At 39.8% G+C, this 24,796-nt stretch overlaps 1 pseudogene; it reads right to left on the reverse strand.

Moving 5' to 3' along the window:
- The window catches only part of LOC102481481 (small nuclear ribonucleoprotein Sm D2 pseudogene), a 39,598-nt pseudogene extending 16,950 nt beyond the window's left edge, over nt 1–22,648 (reverse strand).
- Between the last annotated feature and the right edge of the window lie 2,148 nt (nt 22,649–24,796).

Raw genomic sequence — 24,796 nt, forward strand, 5'->3', positions numbered from 1 at the left:
TTGAGAGTCACACCAGGTGCATGTGCCTGTGTGTCCTGGGAGGAGAATGGAAGAGACAGGATTGTGGCATGACCATATCTCCCTTCCCCCTGGGATGTGATTTCTTTCTCTCTCTCTTTGGCAAGCACATACGCCCTATAGCAAAAAACTAAAAAACAAATGTTGGCAAGGATACAGAGGAATTGGAACTCTTGCACACTGTGGAAATGTGTAATGGTACAGCCATTATGAGAAATAGTATAAAGGTTCCTCAGAAAATTAGAAATAGAACTACTATAATTGTCCTGAGTATTTATCAAAAAAAATATTCAAATCAGAATCCCAAAGAGATATTAGCACTCCCATGTGTGATAACACAGATGAACCTAGGGGACATCATACTAAGAAAATAAGCCAGTCACAGACAAATAACTGTATGATCCAATTTATATGGGGGTATCTAAAACCATCAAATGTATAAAATTATAAGAGTGGCATGGTGGTTGTCAGGGGATTTAGGAGAAGGGAGAACAGATGGTTACTCAATAATAGGTGTAAAGTTTTAGTCAAGCTGGGCCAGCAGATAGTGTAATGATTATGTTGTTGGACTCCCTCGTAGTTAACTGTGGTTCTATTCCTGGACCCAGCAGCTTAAAACTCATGCCGATGCATGTGTATGCATGCCCAAAATGCCAAGAAGAGAAGAGACTGGGGGAGAAGGGATTGTGGTGTAGCCTTTCCCCCCAGGGGTGATTTTTTGTGTTCTCTCTCTGGCAAGCACACGCACCCTATAGCAAAGAATTTTTCTAAAAAAAAAAAAAAAAAAAAAAAAAAAACAAAAAAAAAAACACCCCCCAAAAAAAAAAAAAACCAACTCTCAAAAAAATTTCTTTTTTCTTTTTTGTCAATCAGGATGAATAAACTCTAGAGATCTGTTCATTTTTTTAAACCTGTAGTCAATATTAATATAATCCAGACGTTTTTTGGTTTTTAAGAGAGATTTTTGCTAGGGTGTGTGCCTCCTCCATTCTCCTCTTGGGACCTTGGACACGCATGCTCACGTTCCTGGCATGCGTTTTTAAGCCGCCAGCTCCAGAACTCAAACTACAGTTGACCCCATGGGAGTCCAGCAACATAACCATTACACCATCTGCTGGTCCCAGGCTTACTTCTTTTTTTTTTTTTTTTTTTAAGATGATAGATCTTACGTTAAATGTTTTTACCACAGTAAAATAATTTTTTGGAAAAGATAAATATGGACCTATTACATGGATTTAAATTATTATTGTCTATTTCATCTGAAATCTACAATGTGGGAAAATAAATTATGAAAAATTATTCAGGACCCTTTATACCAACAGTCCCCAACCTTTTTGGCACTTTGGACTGGTTTCATGGAAGACTTATTTTTTCATGGAGGCAGAGAGGATGGTGTGTGAGATATGAGAGCACACAACCTAGATTTCTCACATGTGCAGTTCACAATAGGATTCGTGCTGCTATGAAACTATTGCGTTCTGACAGGAGGTGGACCTAAGATGATAATGGGAGCAGTGGGGAGCAGCTGTAAATACAGATGAAGCTCCACTGGCTCACTGATCCCGCTGCTAACCTCCTGCTGTGCAACCTAGTTCCTAACAGGCCACAGACTGGTACCAGGTTGGTGATCCCTGCTTTACACCATTTGGGTTACTGGCAGAAACTACTCTGGGCCCAGCCCTGTACCTAGTGGTTAAGGGAGTCAGGTCCCACATGACTAACTAATGAAAACATGCCAGGTGCTTGAGGTACATACCCCAAGTCCTGAAAGAATGGAGAAATGGAGAAAAGATTGCAGGAAAGCTATGCCCAATTGGAGGGTTGCTTTCTCCTCCTTTTTCTGGCAAGTGCTTATGCCTCTGACCATATAACTGGTTGATTATCCATCCATGGTATTGTTATAGCAGTACAAAACAGACTAAGATAATGTCCAGATGGAGGTATCAGCTAGGTAGTTGAATATATAGAGCGTTTTAGAGGAGAAATGAGAGCTAGAAATACAAATTTGGAAATTAAGCATATAAATGCTATTTAAAACCATGGGAGCATTCCATTTCTATAGTTAGAAGGTAGAAAGATGAGTAGAAACCAGCAAAGAAGACAGAATAAATGGTCACAAATGTAAGATGAGACCCAGATATGTGAAGTCCTGAAGGCTGTGTGAAAAAAGCAGTTCAAAAAGGAAGGAATATTGAGGTAAGTGCTGGTGAGAATTCAGTTAAGATGTTTTGTAAATGATTGGATTTGGCAACATAAAGGTAATTAGTGACCTGGGGAGAAAAGTCTCTATCTTAATGGGAACAAAATCTGAACTGAGATGGTATCAAGAGAAAACAGGAGGAAAGTGGAGAGAGTGAGTATAGATAACTCTTTAGAGGACTATTACTGTAGAAGGGAAATGGGTGGATAACTAGAATAGGAAAGAGGTCATGGGAAGAATTTTTCAAGGTAGAAAATATACTGAGTTGGTGTGATAATGAAATGAATCGTAACACATGCTGAATAATGAAACAATTTGGGGAGTTTATTAAAGGACAAATGCATGAGTCTCATGGAAGACTAATTAAATCAGGTATTTTTGTGAGTAGGGCCCATGGTATCAATATTTTTAAAATAGTTCTTCAGGTGATAGTAATGTGCATTCAAAGCTGATTGGCTCTGCAATACAACAGCAAAATTTAAAACTCTGTGTATGGGTTAGACAGCATATTCAACATAGCCAAAGAGAGGATTAGGAAGAAATAACAAAATTAGACAGAATGCAGCATAGAGATACATAGAAATGGAAAATATGAAAACAAGATCAAGACATATACATTAGAATACGATGGTCCAAGACCAGCAGATGGCGTAATGGTTACATCACTGGACTTCCATGTAGTTGACCACCGTTTTAGTCCTGGACCCAGTGGCTTCAGAACCCATGCTGGATGGATGTGCGTGCATGTGTGTGTGTGTGTGTGTGTGTGTGCACACGTGCACTTGTGCACCCCAATCCCAAAAGGAGAATGGAGGTAGGAGTTCTAGAATAGAATTGATGAAATAGAAAGTAGCAATATTCAAAGAGATACTTACAAATAGCTTTTCAGAATTGCTAAATACTGGGACCAGCAGTTAACGAAATGGCTGTGTCTCTGGACTCCCACGTATTCGACCATAGTTCGTGTCCCAGACCCGGAGGCTTAAACTCAAGCTGGGCATGTGTGCATGCATGCCCAAGATCCCAAGAGGAGAATGGAGGAGAAGGGATTGCAGCGTGGCCATCCCCCCAGGTAGTGATTTCTCACTTTGTCTCTCTGTCTTTCTCTGTCTGGTGAGTGCATGCGCCCTATAGCAAAAACCTCTCAAAAAAAAAAAATTGCTAAATACGTAAATCTTCAACTTTAGGAAAAAATAGTGACTCCGGAAAAGATAAAGAATACTAAACACATGATATTATAGTTGTATAGAACATCAACAGCCACCTGTGAAAGTAACCAGAGAAGAAAAAAATAGGTTACCACAGAGGAAAATTAGACTTAAAGCAAACTTCTTAAGTAGAAAGAAAATAAAGCCATTAGAACTCTGTGTTTACTATGGAGTAGGGCTGAAATTCAAACATGTTCAGACAGACATGACTGTTTACCACTTATGTATTCTACTAAAAGATCTAATAAAGGATATACATACATTAGAGGAAAAAAATGGACTTCAGTAAGAATAGTGGGTATGTCCGACCCCATCTAGCACAATGTACCGTACATTGGAAACCAGATCTCACATGGCTGACTACGGCGCAAGGCCTACCCCAGCAACTTTAAAAACACACCAAAAATCTCATGAGAATGGAGGAAAAGGAATTGTAGCATGCTTCAATGCTATGAGTGTATCCCGGTGAGGGGGAGGTAGTGTGCTTTTTTTCTCTCTCTAGTAGTAAGCACTTGGACCCTCTAGCAACTAAAACAGTTTTTTAAATAAAAAGAGTAGTGGCAAAGAAAAAATTGTAGGTAAATCTAAGTTATTGGGTTGTCTGAAAAGTCGTGACTCATTTTTGCATAGAAAATAACGGCATGACTTTTCTAACAACTGAGTAGCTTTGACTGTATGTAATACGTTAATGACAGATTTGATAGGAGCTAAAAATAACATGGAAATGAAATAAAAGAGAAAAAAAAGGAGGAGAAGAAAGAATTGTGAAGTGTCTGTGGTAACTAGTGGTAACTACTCCCCCCCCCCAGATGATTTCTCTTTCACTTTCTGTCTTCCTGTCTCTAGAGAGTGCATATACCCTCAAAACAAAGCAAAACAAAAACAAAACAAAACAGGTAAATATTGTTGAAAACATAATGGTACAGAAACTGAAATTAAGAATGTGCTGACCTGGAGCTGGCAGATGGCATGGTGGTTGAGGATGTTGACTCCCCTGTTGCCAACTGTGGTTCAAGTCCTAGACCTGGTGACTTGCTTTCTCACTTTTCCTCTCTCTGATCAAATTAAAATAAATAAATGAAGTTAAATAAAATAATTCTTAAAAAAAAGTAAGAATGTACTGACCAAAAAGTTGTTGTCCACCTCAGTATCAACAAAACACGTTATAAGACAAAGACAAAACATTATTGTGGGAACCTTTTCTTTTTTCTTTTTTGGAGAGGTTTTTGCTGTAGGGCATGTGCACTCACCAGAAAGACAGAGACAGACAGAAAGCGAGAAATCACCCCCAAGGGGAGATGGCCACGCCGTAATCCCTTCTCCACGGTTAACCACATGGGAGTCCAGCAACATAGCCATTACGCTAACTGCTGGTCCTGTGTGGGAACCTTTTTTTTTTTTTAAAGAATTATTTATTTAATTCCACTTATTATTATTTTTTTATTTGACTAGACAGAGAGAAAGGGAAAGTGAGAAAGCCAGCTGCCAAGTCCAGGACTTAAATCACAGTCGGCCATGTGGGAGTCCAGTTCCTTTAACCACCACACCACTTGCCGACCTTCAGAACTTTGATAATACAAGATAATATAAATTATAAAGGAGAGATGTAAAAGATAAATTTTATATGACTGAAAATATTTTTAGTTAACCTTTTCTTTGAAAGATTTTTGACAGGTATAAACAGTTTCTAATGTTTATTTTTCCTTTCAGTATATTAAAAATTATTGTCTTTTGCATTATGTCCAATGAGAAGTCTGATGTTACTCTTATCTTTTACATAACTTTTTCATACCTCACCCCTCCCCATTGCTTTTAAGATTTTGCAGTGGGGGTTGGCAGGTGGCATGGCAGTTAAGGGCACTGGATTCCCACATGGCTGACCACAGTTAGAGTTCTGGACCTGGTGGCTTGATTTCTCACTTTCTCTCTCTCTTTTGCTCTGTTCCTCTCTGGTAAAAATTAAATGAAAAAGCAAAAAGGACCAGCAGATAGCATAATGACTGTGTTGCTGGGCTCCCATGTAGTCTACCACAGTTCGAGTCCTGGACCCGGTGGCTTAAACTCATGTGCGTGCATGCCCAAGATTCCAAGAGGAGAATGGAGGAGAAGAGGTTGCAGAATAGCCATCCCCCCGGGAGGTGGTTTCTCGCTTTCTGTCTCTCTGTCTCTCTTTCTGTCTTTCTGCCACATGCATGCACCCTATAGCCAAAACCTCTCAAAAAAAAAAAAAAAAGATATTACAGTTGTTTTGAGCAGTTTCATTTACAGTGAGCCCCCGTATCTGTAGGTCCTGCATCTTCACAGTCAACCAATTGTAGAACAGGAAAAGGGGAGGAAGGAAGAAAGAAAAGAAAATAATACAAAACAGTACAACTGTTTACATAACATTCACATTGTATTAGATATTACATATAATCTAGAAATGATTTTAAATGTACAGGAGAATGTGTGTAGGTTATATGTAAATACTATGCTATTTTTATATAAGGAACTAGTGCATCTTCAGATTTTGGTACCCACCGAGGCCTAAAACCAATCTCCTTCAGATACTGAGGGACACCTGTAATGTGCCTTGGTGGTGGTTTTGTTTCCTGTGCTTAGAAGTTGTTGAACTTCTTGTATCAGTGAGTTTATAATTTTCATCAAGTTTGGTACCATTTTTGCCATTATTTCCTGATACATATGTGCGTGTACATGCATGCTCTCACACACACCTGCATATAAATATTTAGGTTTTTGCTGTAATGCGTGTACATTCATCGGAGAAAGACAGAGAGAAGGAACGTGAGAAATCACCCCCATAGGAGGGATGGACATGCTGCAATCTCTTCTCCATTCTCCTCTCTGGAGTTTGGGCATACAAGCATTTGACATGATTTTCAAGCTGCTGGATCTGGAACTTAAACCATGTGAGAGTCCAGAGCCTTAACCATACCACCTGCTGACCCCCATATATTTTTTTTTTCTGTCAACTGTATTTCTCATTTCTCTTCCATCTTTGAGAGATTCCACTTAACTGCATATTAGATTGCTTAAAGTTGTCCTGAATTCCCTTCCCCCCGCGCCCTTTTTTGATGGCATGTGTGTGTCACAATCCTTCAGCCTCAACCTTCCTAGTCCCTAGGACTACAATGTATGCCTTCATGCCCTGCTCAGATAGCATCTTGCTGTGTTATCTGTGCTTGACTGCCCACAGTCCTTATCTCTCAGTGTCCTAAGTGGCTGGGACTGTGAGCATGCACCACAATGTTCTATTTTTAGAGTAGGCCAAGAATTGAACCTCGGCCTCCCATGTCGCCTCAGCCTGCCAAACAGTAGTGTTCATCCAACACATGCTACTATGTCTGGGCCTGATACTTTCTAAAATTTTTCTTTATATTTGTTTGATTTTGAATGATTTTTTTTCAGATGTTCAGAACTTTTTTTTTTTTTGGAGAAGTTTTTGCTGTCAGGAGTGTGCGCTCACCAGAAAAACAGACACACAGAGAGACAGAAAGCGAAAAATCACCCCCAAGGGGGGGATGACCACCCCACAATCCCTTCTCCTCTATTCTCCTCTTGGGATCTTGGACACACACCCACATGTACCTGGCGTGAGCATAAGCTGCTGGGTCTAGGACCTGAACCACGGTCGACTCCATGGGAGTCCAGTGACATAGCCATTCCGCCATCTGCTGGTCCCAGATGTTCAGAACTTTATTTTTTAAAATTAACTTCATTTTGAATCTAAAAGTCTAGGTAAGCCTTTTTTCTCCCCAGAGTTCATAAACTTATATAGCAGAGAAAATTAACTTTAGAAAGACCATTTTTTAAAAAAAGTTTAAAGTATTATTTTATTTAACTTTATTTATTTTAATTTGACCAGAGAGGGACAGAGTGTGTAGGGATGAATAGTGAGAAAGCAAGTCGCCAGGTCCAGTACTCGAACCACAATTGACCATGTGAGAATCAAGCACCCATAACCACCATGCCACCTGCTGTACCCCCCCAAAAAAGAGCATTATTTAAAAATGAAAAGAGGGACTAGCAGGTGGCATGGTGTTTGGGATGCTAGACTCTCAATGGCTGACTGCAGTTCCAGAAGTCCTTGCATCTTGCTTTGTAACTTTCTCTCTTTAGTGAGCGCACATGCCCCATAGCAAATTGAAAAATAATAATAATGATAAAGTTAAATACTGGTTTTTTTAAAAAATGCAATCCCTTCTCTTCCATTTCTCCATTCTGTTCAGAGTTGGGGCTTGTGCACACATACACCCAGGAAGAGAAAGTTGAGAATGGAGTTGTTAGTAAAGTGATGCTTCACCTCTGTCTGGTATTTTTTCTTTTTTTTTTTCTTTTCAATTTTTTAACTTAATAAATTAGGGAGCCATATATGAAAAATGACTAATATCTAGAATATGGGAGAAAAATCCTCAAAACTCAACAGTAAGGGGAAAAAAACAAGCATTCAATTAGAAAATGGACAAAAGACATGAACAGAGGTTTCATAAAACAAGTTATGCAGATGGTAACCACATGGGAGTCCAGCAACATAGCCATTACGCTAACTGCTGGTCCTGTGTGGGAACCTTTTTTTTTTTTTAAAGAATTATTTATTTAATTCCACTTATTATTATTTTTTTATTTGACTAGACAGAGAGAAAGGGAAAGTGAGAAAGCCAGCTGCCAAGTCCAGGACTTAAATCACAGTCGGCCATGTGGGAGTCCAGTTCCTTTAACCACCACACCACTTGCCGACCTTCAGAACTTTGATAATACAAGATAATATAAATTATAAAGGAGAGATGTAAAAGATAAATTTTATATGACTGAAAATATTTTTAGTTAACCTTTTCTTTGAAAGATTTTTGACAGGTATAAACAGTTTCTAATGTTTATTTTTCCTTTCAGTATATTAAAAATTATTGTCTTTTGCATTATGTCCAATGAGAAGTCTGATGTTACTCTTATCTTTTACATAACTTTTTCATACCTCACCCCTCCCCATTGCTTTTAAGATTTTGCAGTGGGGGTTGGCAGGTGGCATGGCAGTTAAGGGCACTGGATTCCCACATGGCTGACCACAGTTAGAGTTCTGGACCTGGTGGCTTGATTTCTCACTTTCTCTCTCTCTTTTGCTCTGTTCCTCTCTGGTAAAAATTAAATGAAAAAGCAAAAAGGACCAGCAGATAGCATAATGACTGTGTTGCTGGGCTCCCATGTAGTCTACCACAGTTCGAGTCCTGGACCCGGTGGCTTAAACTCATGTGCGTGCATGCCCAAGATTCCAAGAGGAGAATGGAGGAGAAGAGGTTGCAGCATAGCCATCCCCCCGGGAGGTGGTTTCTCGCTTTCTGTCTCTCTGTCTCTCTTTCTGTCTTTCTGCCACATGCATGCACCCTATAGCCAAAACCTCTCAAAAAAAAAAAAAAAAGATATTACAGTTGTTTTGAGCAGTTTCATTTACAGTGAGCCCCCGTATCTGTAGGTCCTGCATCTTCACAGTCAACCAATTGTAGAACAGGAAAAGGGGAGGAAGGAAGAAAGAAAAGAAAATAATACAAAACAGTACAACTGTTTACATAACATTCACATTGTATTAGATATTACATATAATCTAGAAATGATTTTAAATGTACAGGAGAATGTGTGTAGGTTATATGTAAATACTATGCTATTTTTATATAAGGAACTAGTGCATCTTCAGATTTTGGTACCCACCGAGGCCTAAAACCAATCTCCTTCAGATACTGAGGGACACCTGTAATGTGCCTTGGTGGTGGTTTTGTTTCCTGTGCTTAGAAGTTGTTGAACTTCTTGTATCAGTGAGTTTATAATTTTCATCAAGTTTGGTACCATTTTTGCCATTATTTCCTGATACATATGTGCGTGTACATGCATGCTCTCACACACACCTGCATATAAATATTTAGGTTTTTGCTGTAATGCGTGTACATTCATCGGAGAAAGACAGAGAGAAGGAACGTGAGAAATCACCCCCATAGGAGGGATGGACATGCTGCAATCTCTTCTCCATTCTCCTCTCTGGAGTTTGGGCATACAAGCATTTGACATGATTTTCAAGCTGCTGGATCTGGAACTTAAACCATGTGAGAGTCCAGAGCCTTAACCATACCACCTGCTGACCCCCATATATTTTTTTTTTCTGTCAACTGTATTTCTCATTTCTCTTCCATCTTTGAGAGATTCCACTTAACTGCATATTAGATTGCTTAAAGTTGTCCTGAATTCCCTTCCCCCCGCGCCCTTTTTTGATGGCATGTGTGTGTCACAATCCTTCAGCCTCAACCTTCCTAGTCCCTAGGACTACAATGTATGCCTTCATGCCCTGCTCAGATAGCATCTTGCTGTGTTATCTGTGCTTGACTGCCCACAGTCCTTATCTCTCAGTGTCCTAAGTGGCTGGGACTGTGAGCATGCACCACAATGTTCTATTTTTAGAGTAGGCCAAGAATTGAACCTCGGCCTCCCATGTCGCCTCAGCCTGCCAAACAGTAGTGTTCATCCAACACATGCTACTATGTCTGGGCCTGATACTTTCTAAAATTTTTCTTTATATTTGTTTGATTTTGAATGATTTTTTTTCAGATGTTCAGAACTTTTTTTTTTTTTGGAGAAGTTTTTGCTGTCAGGAGTGTGCGCTCACCAGAAAAACAGACACACAGAGAGACAGAAAGCGAAAAATCACCCCCAAGGGGGGGATGACCACCCCACAATCCCTTCTCCTCTATTCTCCTCTTGGGATCTTGGACACACACCCACATGTACCTGGCGTGAGCATAAGCTGCTGGGTCTAGGACCTGAACCACGGTCGACTCCATGGGAGTCCAGTGACATAGCCATTCCGCCATCTGCTGGTCCCAGATGTTCAGAACTTTATTTTTTAAAATTAACTTCATTTTGAATCTAAAAGTCTAGGTAAGCCTTTTTTCTCCCCAGAGTTCATAAACTTATATAGCAGAGAAAATTAACTTTAGAAAGACCATTTTTTAAAAAAAGTTTAAAGTATTATTTTATTTAACTTTATTTATTTTAATTTGACCAGAGAGGGACAGAGTGTGTAGGGATGAATAGTGAGAAAGCAAGTCGCCAGGTCCAGTACTCGAACCACAATTGACCATGTGAGAATCAAGCACCCATAACCACCATGCCACCTGCTGTACCCCCCCAAAAAAGAGCATTATTTAAAAATGAAAAGAGGGACTAGCAGGTGGCATGGTGTTTGGGATGCTAGACTCTCAATGGCTGACTGCAGTTCCAGAAGTCCTTGCATCTTGCTTTGTAACTTTCTCTCTTTAGTGAGCGCACATGCCCCATAGCAAATTGAAAAATAATAATAATGATAAAGTTAAATACTGGTTTTTTTAAAAAATGCAATCCCTTCTCTTCCATTTCTCCATTCTGTTCAGAGTTGGGGCTTGTGCACACATACACCCAGGAAGAGAAAGTTGAGAATGGAGTTGTTAGTAAAGTTACACAGGATGCTTCAACTCTGTCTGCGATGTTTTCTTTTTTTTTTTCTTTTCAATTTTTTAACTTAATAAATTAGGGAGCCATATATGAAAAATGACTAATATCTAGAATATGGGAGAAAAATCCTCAAAACTCAACAGTAAGGGGAAAAAAACAAGCATTCAATTAGAAAATGGACAAAAGACATGAACAGAGGTTTCATAAAACAAGTTATGCAGATGGCAAATAAGCGTGTAACAAGAACATTAGTAGCTCTTAGAGAAGTCCAAATTAAAATCCAGTGAAATATTACTATATACCTATTGGAGAAACTTAAAAAATGATGCTACCAAATGACCGTGAGGATATGAAAAACTAGATTTATTATACATTGCTTCCAGGACTATATGATGGTACCACTACTTTGGAAAGCAAATTGGCCATTTCTTATAAAACTAAAATTTTTTTTTTTTTGGAGAGGTTTTTGCTATAGGATGCATGCACTCGCTAGAAAGAGAGAGACAGAGACAGAAAGCGAGAAACCACCCCCACCGGCAGGTTGGCTATGCTGCAATCTTCTCCATTCTCCTCTTGGGATCTTGGGCACGCACGCACACGCGCCAGGCATGAGTTTAAGCCATCGGATCTGGAACTCGATCTGCAGTTGACTACATGGGAGTCCAGCAACATAGCCATTATGCCAACTGCTGGTCCCATGAAATTAAATGTTTTTTAAAAAGAATTATTTTATTCAACTTATTTATTTATTTTATTTTAATTTGACCAGAAAGGGACAGAGTGAGAGAGAAAAAGAGAGGGAAAGTGAGAAAGAAACCTCCAGGTCTAGGACTTGAACTGCGGTCGGCAATGTGGGAGCCTAGCACCTTAACCACCACGCCAGCTACTGGCTCCATAAAACTAAACATTTGTTTACCATATGACTCAGCAATTACATCTTAGGCACATATCTCAGATAAATGTAAATTTATGTTTTTACAAAAACTTGTACTTCGATCTGGCTCCGTAACCTGGTGGTTGGGACAGCCAGATCCCGCATGGCCCATCACCCGGTTCTAATCCTGAATGTGATGGCTTGAGAAACACACAGGGCACCTGTGTATGCATACCCCTCCAGAAAGGAGAGAGAGAGATGGAGGACAAGGGATTGTGGCCTGACCATTCTACATAGGGTATGGCTCTCTGTTGTTCTTCCCTCTCTCTTTTTTTCTCTCTCTGGTGAGTACACATGCCCTCTAGCCAAAACAAACAAAAAAGATTCATATATGAATGCTCATAGCAGCATTATTTGTAATAACAAAAAATTAGAAACAACAATTTAGATGTCCTTCGATGGGTACATAAACTGTGATGCATCCATACATACTCAGCCATGAAAAGGAATGAACTGGTTGGTACTTGGAGCAGCTTAGATGAATCTCCAGGGGATTATTCTAAGAGAAAAAAGCAATTCCTAAAAGGCATGTGGTTTATTATTCCAAATATGTATTTGGTTTTAAATTGCTTGAAAGAGAAAAAGAGAAAGTACCCCCTTTGAGGTATGGTCATATTGCAATAATTTTTTCTGCATTTTTCTGTCCCATGCATATGCATCTGGTATTTTGTTTGTTTGTTTTTGTTTCTCTGTTTTAATTTGCTAGAGGGTGCATTCATTTGCTAGAGAGAGAAAGTGAGAAAGCACCCCTTTCCACCCCTGGGGCCTTGCCATGCCACAATCCCTTCTCCATTTTCTTCTCAGGATCTTAGGCATACTTGGTGTATTTCTCAAGCTGCCAGGTCTAGGACTCAAACTATACAGTCAGCCATGTGGAGATCTAGCTGCCTCAACCACCAGGCCATTGGCTAGCCCATAACTGGCATATTTTTTAAGCTGCCAGGGCCAGGACTTGATCCTTGGTCTGCTACTTGGTATTCAGCTCCCAATGCATGGCACTTTATCACTGCACTGTGGGACCAGTTCTATGATATTTTTGGTAAGTCAACATTTTACACATGGAAAACACATTAGTGGCCACCAGGAATTAGGGATGTGGTGGGAGAAGATAGATGTGGTTATAAAAGGGTAACAGGGTAAAGAAACTGTTCTGTGTCGTCACTGTGGTGGTGTATACATAGATATAGGTTTGATGAAATTGCATAGAATTAAATATACACAAATACAAGTAGCATTGGAGAAATCTCAGATCTGTGGACTGTTTTAATGTTAATATCCTGGTTGTGATATTGTATTACAGTTTTGCAAGAGGTTACCATTAGGGGTAACTAGGTAAAGAGTACATAGGATCTTTCTATATTTTTCTTTTTTGTTATTTCTTCCAGGGAAGCTAGGGCATCCCCAACAGGATCTTCATGCTATGATTCATCCCCGTTTTCATAGCAGACACATTAAATGTTAACTCATTTTATTCACCTTACCCATTCCACATCCTCTACCTATCAGGATCCTCTTAGTCATTGCTATGGACGTGCATTTTGGTTTGGAGGTGAGTGGAAAATGAGTATAGATCTAGAGCTGTGTTATCATTTAGCAGTTCTTATTTCTTACAGTGGTCAATGGCAAATTTAAGGCTGGGCTTTTTTTTTTTTTTTCCTCCACACTTGTTTGACATAAAGTTAAATACTGTTTTTGAATCTTCCCTTTAATTTGTTGACATGCCGTGCTTTTCTGGTTTCCCCCCAGTTTTCTGATCATTACTTAGTTTCCTCTGACAGAGCCAGCCTTTAACTTGAGAGTCTGTCCTTGGCCTTTTCCTTCTAAATTTATATTCATTTTTTCTGGATGGTTTCACTCATCCCTTCTTGTTGCTTATTATCTTGTTTACCTGTTCAAATATTATCTCCAGCTCTGGCCGAGTTCTGGCTCTTTTGTGATGGAAATTCAACTGCAATTGGATAGCTCCACTTTGTTTTCATTTTGGCATTTTCTGACCGAGTTTTCTCTAAGGATGTTTTCATTTTAGGTACAAAAAATCATGCTCATAAGTAGTTTAAACATTAAGGGAGTTTATTGACTTGTGTAACAGGAATCTAGAGACTAGCTTCAGGGTAGATTTATTTGCAAGCTGCCTTCCCTCAAGGTCAGAGGTGGTACAGGTAGCAACACATCAGGGTTAATACTTTCTCATTCATATTCAGAGGACAAAAAGAATCAATAGGACTTGATAACTTAGATTTAAGAGTCAGAGAAAAATCAAGGATGATTACCAGTTTTCAGCATTTACCTTTGGGTGAATTTAGTTCTCTTTACTGAAATTTGAGGATAAAAAGTAGTATATAGGAAGGCAGAGAGAAAATACATCAAGTATTTTCATTATATGCACACCTATCTCCTATCAGAATGAAGATCTTTTTTATTATTTATTTATTTAATTTTATTATTATTTATTTTTAAATTTGACCAAGGAGACACAGAGCAAGAGAAGGGGAAAGTGAGAAAGCAAGCTGCTAGGTCCAGGATTCAAACTGCATTTGGCCATGTGGGAATCCAGCATCTTAACTACCACACCACCTGCTGGCCCCCAGAATGAAGTTCTTGAAAACAGTAACCTAGTTCTTTTTTGAAAAATCTTTAGTCTAATCCTGAGCTTGACACACAGTATATGTTTGATATTTGTTGGGTAGGTGGGCGGGTGGATAGATGTGCAAGTAATATTAATACACACACTGCTTGAGATGCCTAGCTTTGAGAAGGTATAATAGATTATTAAAGTGAGCTAGAACTACATTGTAATTGCAGATTCACTATCAAGAGCTTTGCAGCCTTGAGATACTTACTAGACACCTTTTTCTACCTGTGAAATAGAGACATACTATCTACTTACTAACTTGGAAATATTTAAGTAAGAACACATGAAAAAATTCCTAGTAGTATGTATATTTTACTTTTAAGTAGGTGTTTAGGAAATAATAACTGAGGGGCCACTGTGACCTAGTGGTTAAGGGAGCTGGATCCCACGTGACTGACTACACAGTTTAAATCCTGGCCCTGTTGGTTTGAAAATTACTCAAGTGTGCATGGGTTTCCCACATCTCGACAGGACAGAGAAATTGAGAAGTGATGAGAAGCGTTTTGCAGCATGACCACGCTCTATTGGGGAATGCTTTATCCCTCACCCTTTCAATGTCTCTCTCTGTCACACACATGGACCTTCTGGCAAAAGAACAAAAAAATAGTGGCTGTTGTTATTAGCAGCACAGAAGAAACAAAAAAAATTTTAGAGAGATTTTTGTTACAGGGAGCTTGCACACTAGCAGGAGAGACAGAGAGTGAGAAATCACCCTCCGGGGTGTTATGGCCACACCACAGTCTTTTCTCCTCCATTCTCCTCTCAAGATTTTGGGTACGTACACACATGTACCCAGTGTAAGTTTGAAGCCTCTGAACTGCAGTTGGCCATATGAGAGTCTAGCAATGTAACCATTACGCCATCTGCTGGTCCCAGGATTGGTTAAATTTTAAAAGACAGCACAAGCACTGACTGGTGGCATGGTGGTTAAGGGTACTGGACTCCCACATGACTAACCATGGTTCGAGTCCCAGACCTGGCTCTGGCTTTCTCATTTTCTTTTTGTCTGTCTGTCTCCCTTTGGACAAATTAAAAACCTAAATAATAACAAATAAAATTAAATAAATATTTTTTTAAAAGACAACATAAAGCATTAATTGTACAAACTTTTGGGGGTTTTTTAAGTAATTTTATAAAGAATTATTTTATTGAGACCAACAGTTAGCGTCATGGCTATGTCGCTGGATTCCCATGTATCTGACCGTGGTTCGAGTCCTGGACCCAGTGGCTTAAACTCAAGCTGTTTGCGTATGCGTGCGTGCCCAAGATCCCGAGAGGAGAATGGAGGAGAAGGGATTGCAGCGTGGCCATCCCCCCAGGGGGTGATTTCTCACTTTCTGTCTCTCTGTCTCTTTCTGTCTCTCTGGCTAGCGCATGCGTCCTATAGCAAAAACTTCTCAAAAAAAAATTTTTTTTTTACTGGGGCCGGCAGGTGGCATGGTGATTAAGGGCACTGGACTCCCATGTGACCGACCCAGACCTGGCAGTTTTCTTTCTCACTTTCCCTTTCTCTCTCTCAGTCTGTCCCTGTCTGATCAAATTTTTTGAATAAATAAAGTTAAATAAAATCATTCTTTTGAATTCTTTTATTTATCTTTTGGAAAAGAATTATTTTATTTTATTTGTTGTTATTTTAATTTGCTATAGGCTACATATGCTCACCAGAGTGAGAGAGAGAGCGCAATTGAGAACGAGAGCGATAATGAAAGAGAGATAGCAAGAAAGCAAACTGCCAGGTCTGGAGTCAAACTGTGGTCTGCCATGTCGAAGTCCAACACCTTAACCTGGTGGCCCCCTTTAAAACAATTTTCGTGTGACAAGTTTTTAGCAAGTAATGTTTTTATAATTTCATTGTGATATAATTTAAAATGCAGTTAGGGAATTTTTTAAGCATACAGCCATGTACTTCACAATGACTTCCCCCCACACACACAATATTTTCGTCAGCAGTGGACCACATATACAACAGTTGTCCCAGAAGATTGTAATAGGCTTTACTATAAAGTATAGATAGGTGTGTAGTAGGCTATTTCATCAGTGTTTACGTGAGTATACTCTATGATGTTCACATGATGACAAAATCACCTAACAGTGCATTTCTCTGAAGCGCATTTCTGTCCTTAAGTGATGCGTAAGTGTATTTACCTAGTTGTTCAACTATCACCAAAATCCAGTTTTATGTCCATCACCCCAAAACGTTGTTTGTGCCTGTTTGTAGTTTGTCCCTCCTGCATTCTTTTTCAATATTATGGTAAAATATGTAATACATAATTCACTGTTGTAGCCATTTTTAAGTCTGCAGTTCATTGGCTTTAAGTACTTCCATGATGTGCAACCATCACCACTATCACCTTGTGGGGAAAGTCATAATGCATTTTTGCATAGAAAAATAAGCCATGACTTTCCTGACAGCCTAATATTACCAGCACTTATTTTTTCAATCCCAGAAATAATTCCTTGCTCTCTACCCCACCCTACTCCCAGCAAATGATGAAAAGAACTCTATTCTACTTCCTCTCTAGGTATTACATGTGAGTGGAACTATGTATTTGTCCTTCTGTGTCTGGTTTATATATCAGTGTTCATCCAAGTCATATTGGATTTTGAGGTAGACATGATTGTGAGTACATAAAATTAGAGCTTATAAATCAATAAAGATAGGAGTAGGCATGGACATAGGGCCAGCAGGCAGCATAGTAGTTAAGGCTCTGGACTCCCACATGCCTGACCACAGTTTGAATCATGGACCTGGCTGCTTCAAACTCACATTGGTCATATGTGCATGCGTGCCCAAAATCTTGACAGAATGGAGGAGAAGGGATTGTAGCTTGGGCATTCCTCTTGGAGGGTGATTTGTCACTTTCTCTCTCCAATTCTGTCTGTCTTTAGAGCACATGTGCCTTACAGCAAAAAAAAAAAAAAAAAATAGAGAGAGAGAGTAGGCATGGACAAATTGGCCATGGTTCTCAAGCTGTCTCTCAAGTTGTCTATCAGGAAAGATTGTTGTTGAATAACTTAAGCGTTAGAGGCCCTGGCCATGACCCTACATGCAGTCTAAAATCTGTGTATAACCTTTTAAAAAATATTTATTATTTCTAATGTGAGAGACAGACAGGCACCCCCAGCAAGGTCTTTATGCCACAGTCTACCTCCTGTCTCAGCCAGCCAGGATCACAGGCATGTACCCATTGTATACAGGGAGACCTTAGGACATGAACCTTCCCATACAGCTTCAGTGTCATGGAACGTTGTATCACTGTGGTACCACTGCAGCTGGCCTCTGCATGTAACTTTTTTTTAAGAAAGTGTTTTTTGTTTTTGTTTTTGTTTTTGTTCTTGTTTTTGTTTTAAGATTTTGCTATAGGGCATGTGCGCTCACTGGAGAGAGAGGCAGAAAGCAAGAAATCACCCCCTACCCAGAGGGGATGACCATGCTGCAATCCCTTCTCATCCATTCTCCTCTCAGGATTTTGAGCACCACATGCACAAGTACTCAGAGTTTTAAGTAGTTACGTCTGGCACTCAAACTGGTCAACTATGTGGGAGTCCAGCCATGTAACCATTACACCATCTCCTGGTCCCCACATCTAACTTTTAACCTCCCAGAATATAACTTCTAATAGCCTGCCATTGACCGGAAGCCTTACCAATAATATACTGTCAATTAGTACATATTTTATATGTTACATGTGTTTCATATTGTTACCATAAAGTAAGCTAGAAAAAAATGTTAAAGTCATAAGGAAGAGAAAATATAGTTGCAGTTTTGTTCTATATTTTTCAACATATTTATTGAAAAATAAATCTACATATAATATGTGGACTTATACAGTTCAAACCCATGTTGTTCAAGGGTCAGCTGTACTTACCTCAGATATTCAAATATGTGGGTTTTGATTTCTCCCAACTTCTAATCTGTTAGTTTCCTCCTTGTATCCCAAGAGTATATAATAAGGAGAGATGATTTGACCTGCTTTCAGCTGTTTGTACAACAAGGGTAGTGATGGCATGCATCCCAAACTCAATTCAGCTCTAGGTTATTGAGTTTTGACTTTTTGTCACATACTTTCAGTGCTCTTATCAGTATGATTTTTCTCAAAACCTCGAACACATGGTATATTTACAAAGCACTTTTGGCATGTGAGTATATAATCAGATGAGTGACAAACTTTTCCTACCCTCTGTGACTCCCTGTAGTATTCTGTTAGACTCTTTAGTATAAAGAGCAGATTGCGTTATCTAAGATGTTGATACTGTGGAGTTATTAAGTCTTAACTTTGGGTGTTTCATAGCATTCAACTTTCCTGTCATTCCACCTGGAGGTATTTTTCAGAGGTAAACCACTTTAGAAGTAGCAAATGTCAAAATAAATTTTGGAGGATCTATTACTGAAGAATGTGTGTGTGTGTGTGTGTGTGTGTGTGTGTGTGTGTATATATGTATATATATATATATATATATAATATCACATATATATATATATATGCTATAATAGTCTCCTGTCTGAAAGTGGTAAAAGGAAACTAAGAGGATATGAAAAAATTGGAGCCTTCATACATTGTTGGTGAGAATATAAAAATGGTGCAGCCATTTTGAAAAACAGACTGGTAATTCCTCAAAATGTTTAAGCACTCAGCATTTCCTGCATATAAACCCAAGATATTGAAAAAGTATCTGCACAAAAACTTGTCCATAGATGTTTATAGCAGCAGCATTTTTTCCCCTCCATTTTTTTGTTTTAGGGCACATGTTAGCTTCTTTCCTTCCTTCCTTCCTTCCTTCCTTCCTTCCTTCCTTCTTTCCTTCCTTCCTTCCTTCTTTTCTTTTAACATTTATTCACTGAACAATATCACAGTGTACAAAATGCATTTCCCATCCAGAATACACTGTATAGTGCCTTAATCATACATGTTATCATAAACAAATAATTTTCCATTTTTTGTTTCATATACACACACATACACACACACTTTTTTATTCCATATTTCTCACCCTCTGCCATTTCTCATCCTCCTCCTACATTGTCTCTGGTATCTACAGTTCCTTCCCCCCCCCCCCGCATTTTGTTGATTTCCAAAATATCTTTAAATACTTCCAATCAAAAGTTCAGCTGAGGGAACCAGCAGTTAGTGTAATGGCTATGTCGCTGGACTCCCACATGGTCGACCGCGGTTCGTGTCCCGGACCCGGTGGCTTAAAACTCACGCCGGGCGCGTGTGCGTGCGTGCCCAAGATCCTGAGAGGAGAATGGAGAAGGGATTGCGGCGTGACCATCCCCCCTGGGGGGTGGTTTCTCGCTTTCTGTCTCTATGTCTCTCTCTGTCTGTCTGGCGAGTGCATGCGCCCTACAGTGAAAATCTCTCAAAAAAAAAAAAAAAGTTCAGCTGATACATATATATACATCTGTGAACACACGTCTGATTTTAGGCATGAAACTCCATGAGTAGAATGAACATATTATAAAGTAGCACTTAGCTGAGGCTATAAAGCTTACTGAGGTCCTTAAATAGGTATAATTATTATTTTGGGGGGATCAGCAGTTGGCTTAATGGCTATGTCACTGGACTCCCATGTAGTCGACCACGTTTCAAGTCCCAGACCCAGTGGCTTAAACTCCCACCAGGTACGTGTGCGTGCATGCCCAAGATCCCGAGAGGAGAATAGAGGAGAAGGAATTGCAGCATAGCCATCCCTCCTGGGGGTGATTTATATATATATATATAAATATTTATGTGTGTGTGTGTGTGTGTGTATATATATATATATATGTAATTTTTGAAAATTTTTTTTAATTTAAAGAAAACCAGTTATAGCTTTAATAAACTAAAGTCAAAAAAATGTTAACAATAATTTGCTTAAGACCTAAAGCCAGGAAACAGGTTAAGATTCTGTTCAAAATAATGAACATGAACCTATTGACAGCTCAAGAGAAAACACAAATCCTTAAATCTGGAAAAAACAGCATAGAAAAAAATCAGTAATGTTTTAGTCACAAGTCATAAAATTCTATTTCATCAGTTCAGTCTCATGTAATTAATCTCTCCTCCATTGTAGTCTGATATTTCCATTTAACTTTTGGAAGATAGCATTCAACTCTGGACTTGTCCCTACCATTAAGTTGGTCATTTTCTCTGTTGGATTTTTTTCTTTAATTTTTGGAGAGGTTTTTGCTATAGGGCATGTGCGCTCACCAGACAGAGAGAGAGAGACAGACAGAAAGCGAGAAATCACCCCTCAGGGGGGATGGCCATGCCACAATCCCTTCTCCTTCGTTCTCCTCTCGGGATCTTGGGCACACATGCACACACACCCGGCGTGAGTTTTAAGCCACCGGGTCCAGGACGCGAACCGCGGTCAACTATGTAGGAGTCCAGCGACATAGCCATTACACTAACTGCTGGTCCCAATTCTCTGTTGTTTTTGAACTCTTATTTCTATGTGTCTGTATTTCGTTTTCCTGGTATATCACTCCGTTCAAAACCTCTTGGAGAGCTGGCCTGGTGCCGGTAAATTTTTTTTTTTTGGGGGGGGGAGAGGTTTTTGCTATAGGGCGCGTGACCAGAAAGACAGAAGAGACAGAGAAACAGAAAGCGAGAAATCACCCCTCCCCCCAAGAGGGAATGGCTACGCCACAATCCCTTCTTCTCCATTCTCCTCTCAGAATCTTGGAGACGCACACACACGCGTCCGGTGTGAGTTTAAGCCACCGGCTCCAGGACTTGAACCGTGGTCGACTACATGGGAGTCCAGCAACATAGCCATTAGGCCAACTGCTGGTCCCGATGCCAGTAAATTCTTTCAGGTTTTGTTTATCTGAGAATGTTCTTGTCTTCTCTTCCCATATGAAGACTAATCTTGCCGGACATAATATTCTTGATTGAAATTGTTTTTCATTTAACACTTTGAACATATTTTCTTATTCTTTCCTTGCTCTCATTGTTTCCAACGAGAGGTCCACTGTTAACCTGATGAGATATCCTTTGTAAGTAACTTGATGTTTCTCTCTTGGCAATTTTAGTATCTTATCTTTGTCTGTGGTTTTGGTCAATCTGGCTGTGATGTGCCTTGGAAAAGATCATCTTGGGTTTATTCTATGTGGGGTCCTTTGTATTTCTTGGCTCTGGATCTTTGAATGCCTCCCTAGGTTTGTAAAGTTTTCTTCCAGGATTTCATGAAATAGATTATCCATGCCCATATTAATCTCTTCACCTTTTGGGATACTGATTATCAGGATGTTTGGACGTTTAATAGTATCTACTGTTTCTCATTATGTTATTCTCATTTTGGGGGTTATTTGTCTCTGTCTTCGTGGTGGACTTTTTCGAGGCCCACAATTCTATCTTCTACATCTGAGATTAAATCTTCTATATGATCTAGTCTGCTTTTAAAACTTTCAAGGGAGGTTTTGATTTCCTGTATTACAGCCTTCATCTCTTAACAGTTACATTTGATTCTTTTTTGTGATGTGTATTTCCTCTTTCAGATCGTGCAAGAACTACCTCACTTCCTGGAACTCATTGTTTTTTTTTCTCCTGCCTCTTCTAGAGTTCATTGTCTCTCTTCTCTTGCATCTTTGTTAGCTTTGCCACTATGAATATTCTAATTCTTTATCAGACATTTCCATGAATTCCGTTGTACTATCTGTGGGTAAAGAGGAGTTTTTCTTTTCCCTTGGAGGAGAAATATTTTCCCAGTTTTTCCAATTTCTTGTACCCCTGGAGTGATGTCTGGTCATCTGATGGGTTATACATATACATTCCTTCCTAATTTCTTGAAGTTCAACCTGAGCATTCAGAGATATGCAGGAGGAAGTGATCTGCAATCTCTCTGCCATTCCGTTTTTCTCCCTTTGTGCATCAGATTCAGTGGGAATTGAGGAATATTCTGACCCTAATAGTATTCAGATGTTTGGCTATTGTTCACTTAAACCTGTCTAGATTCTCAGTGTGTGGAGGCTGAACAGCAAAATGATGAAGGGAAAAGAAAAAGGGAAAGAAAACAGGAAGAGGAAAAAAAACAATAAAAGACAATTAAAAGTTTTCTTTTTAAAAAAATAAAATATGAAAATTGTATGGCATGCTTGTGCCTTAAATCTTTTTTTTTTTTTTAATTAAAAAATTAAAGCAAGAGATGGGCCGGCAGGGGGCGGGGCGCTCACCGCCCCGACTCTCGCAAGTCCCGTTCATGGCGGCTTGCTTTCTCACTTTCTCTCTCTCTCTCACTCACTCTGCCCTCTCTGGTCAAATTAAAATAAGTAAATAAAGTTAAATAAAATTTTTTTTTTAAAAAAAAGGTAACTATGAACTAGAGGCAATTTAAAATAAATTAGCATTTTTTAAAAATTAAAGCAAGAGAGACAGAGAGAAGGATACAAAGGCCCTAACACTATCTAGATTGGGGTCTGGAGGGTGAAGTCTCAGCAGAAAATCTTCAGTAGTCAATCTTATTCCTGAAAGTAATTTTTTTTTTTTTTTTTGGAGAAGTTTTCACTATAGAGCACGTGCACTAGCCAGACAGACAGAGACACAGAGACAGAAAGCGGGAAATCACCCCCCAGGGGGATGGTCATGCCGCAATCCCTTTTCCTCCATTCTCCTCTCGGGATCTTGGGCACGCACGCACACACGCCCGGCGTAAGTTTTAAGCCACCGGGTCCGGGATGCGAACCGCGGTCGACTATGTGGGAGTCCAGCGACATAGCCGTTACGCTAACTGCTGGTTCCCCTTGAAAGTAATTTTTCACAGCTCAAGTTCAGTAAGCATCTCAGAAGATCTGAGGGTTTTTTTTTTTTTGTTTTGTTTTTTGGAGAGGTTTTTCGGTATATGGCACGTGTGCTCGCCAGACAGACAGAGAGAGACATAAAGACAGCGAGAAATCACCCCCCAGGAGGGATGGTCACGCCGCAGTCCCTTCTCCTCTATTCTCCTCTCAGGATCTTGGGCATGCACGCACACGCGCCTGGCGGGAGTTTTAAGCCACCGGGTCCGGGACACGAACCCCAGTCGACTACGTGGGAGTCCAGTGACATAGCCATTATGCTAACTGCTGGTTCCCCTTGAAAGTAATTTTTCACAGCTCAAGTTCAGTAAGCATCTCAGAAGATCTGAGTTTCTACCTCTCTACTTTCTAGATTGGGATCTGGAGGGTGAAGTCTCAGCAGAAAATCTTCAGTAGTCATTCTTATTCCTGAAAGTAATTTTTCACAGCTCAAGTTCAGTAAGCATCTCCAGGCACATGCACTTTCCAGAGAGAGGCAGAGAGAAATCATCTAGGGGAAATGGCCATGCTGCTGTCCCTTCTCCTCCATATTCCTCTTGGAATTTTTGGTATGCACACACACACACTTGGCATGATTTTCAAGCCACTAGGTCCAGGACTCGAACTGTACAGTTAGCCATGTGGGATCTAGCCACCTTAACCTCCGTACCACCTACTGGCCCCAGCAGCATTTTTTTACCCCTTTTTCTTTTTTTAAATTTACATTTAATTACTGTCAGGAAAGTCAAAGAGTGTTATTCTTTTTTTGGGGAGAGGTTTTTGCTGTAATGCGCGTGCGCTCGCCAGATAGACAGAGAGAGACAGAGAGACAGAAAGTAAGAAATCACCCCCCAGGGGGGATGGCCACACCGCAATCCCTTCTCCTCTATTCTCCTCTCGGGATCTTGGGCACGCACGCACACACGCCCGGTGTGAGTTTTAAGCCACCGGGTCCGGGACGCGAACTGCGTACCCACCATACTCACCTGACTTGCCCTGTCAGACCCACCTGTTGCGCTCTCTTCAAAACTCTTTGGATGGTGTAACATTCAATTCAGATGAGGCTGTAAATCAGCATATTGTTCAGTTTTTTGCTGATCAAGACATGTCCTTCTATGAACAAGGAATTATGGAGCTCCCTGAAAGATAGCAAAAGGTTATCAAACAATACAGGCGATAAATCATTGATTGATCTTTGTTCTTTATATAAATAAGTGACCTTTGAAAAACAAAAAATATGTCATAACTTTTCCTACAACCGTATATTTGACCTGGTAAAAGTAGCCAATTGAACATAAATTTCTGTGACTCAAAAAAATTTTTTCCCAATTTATCATTGCTATTTCCTGCTAGGACAACAACCCAGAATTTGAAAGTGTTGGAAAAAATGTAAATAAAAATACAAATCTGCATTTAAATTTTGTTAATATAAAAAAATCAAAGGGAGGGAACCAGCAGTTAGCGTAATGGCTATGTCGCTGGACTCCCACGTAGTCGACCGCGGTTCGTGTCCCGGACCCGGTGGCTTAAAACTCACGCCGGGTGCGTGTGCGTGCGTGCCCAAGATCCCGGGAGG

Source organism: Tupaia chinensis, unplaced genomic scaffold, assembly GCF_000334495.1.
Source record: "Tupaia chinensis unplaced genomic scaffold, TupChi_1.0 Scaffold000659_1, whole genome shotgun sequence".
Classification (NCBI taxonomy): domain Eukaryota; kingdom Metazoa; phylum Chordata; class Mammalia; order Scandentia; family Tupaiidae; genus Tupaia; species Tupaia belangeri.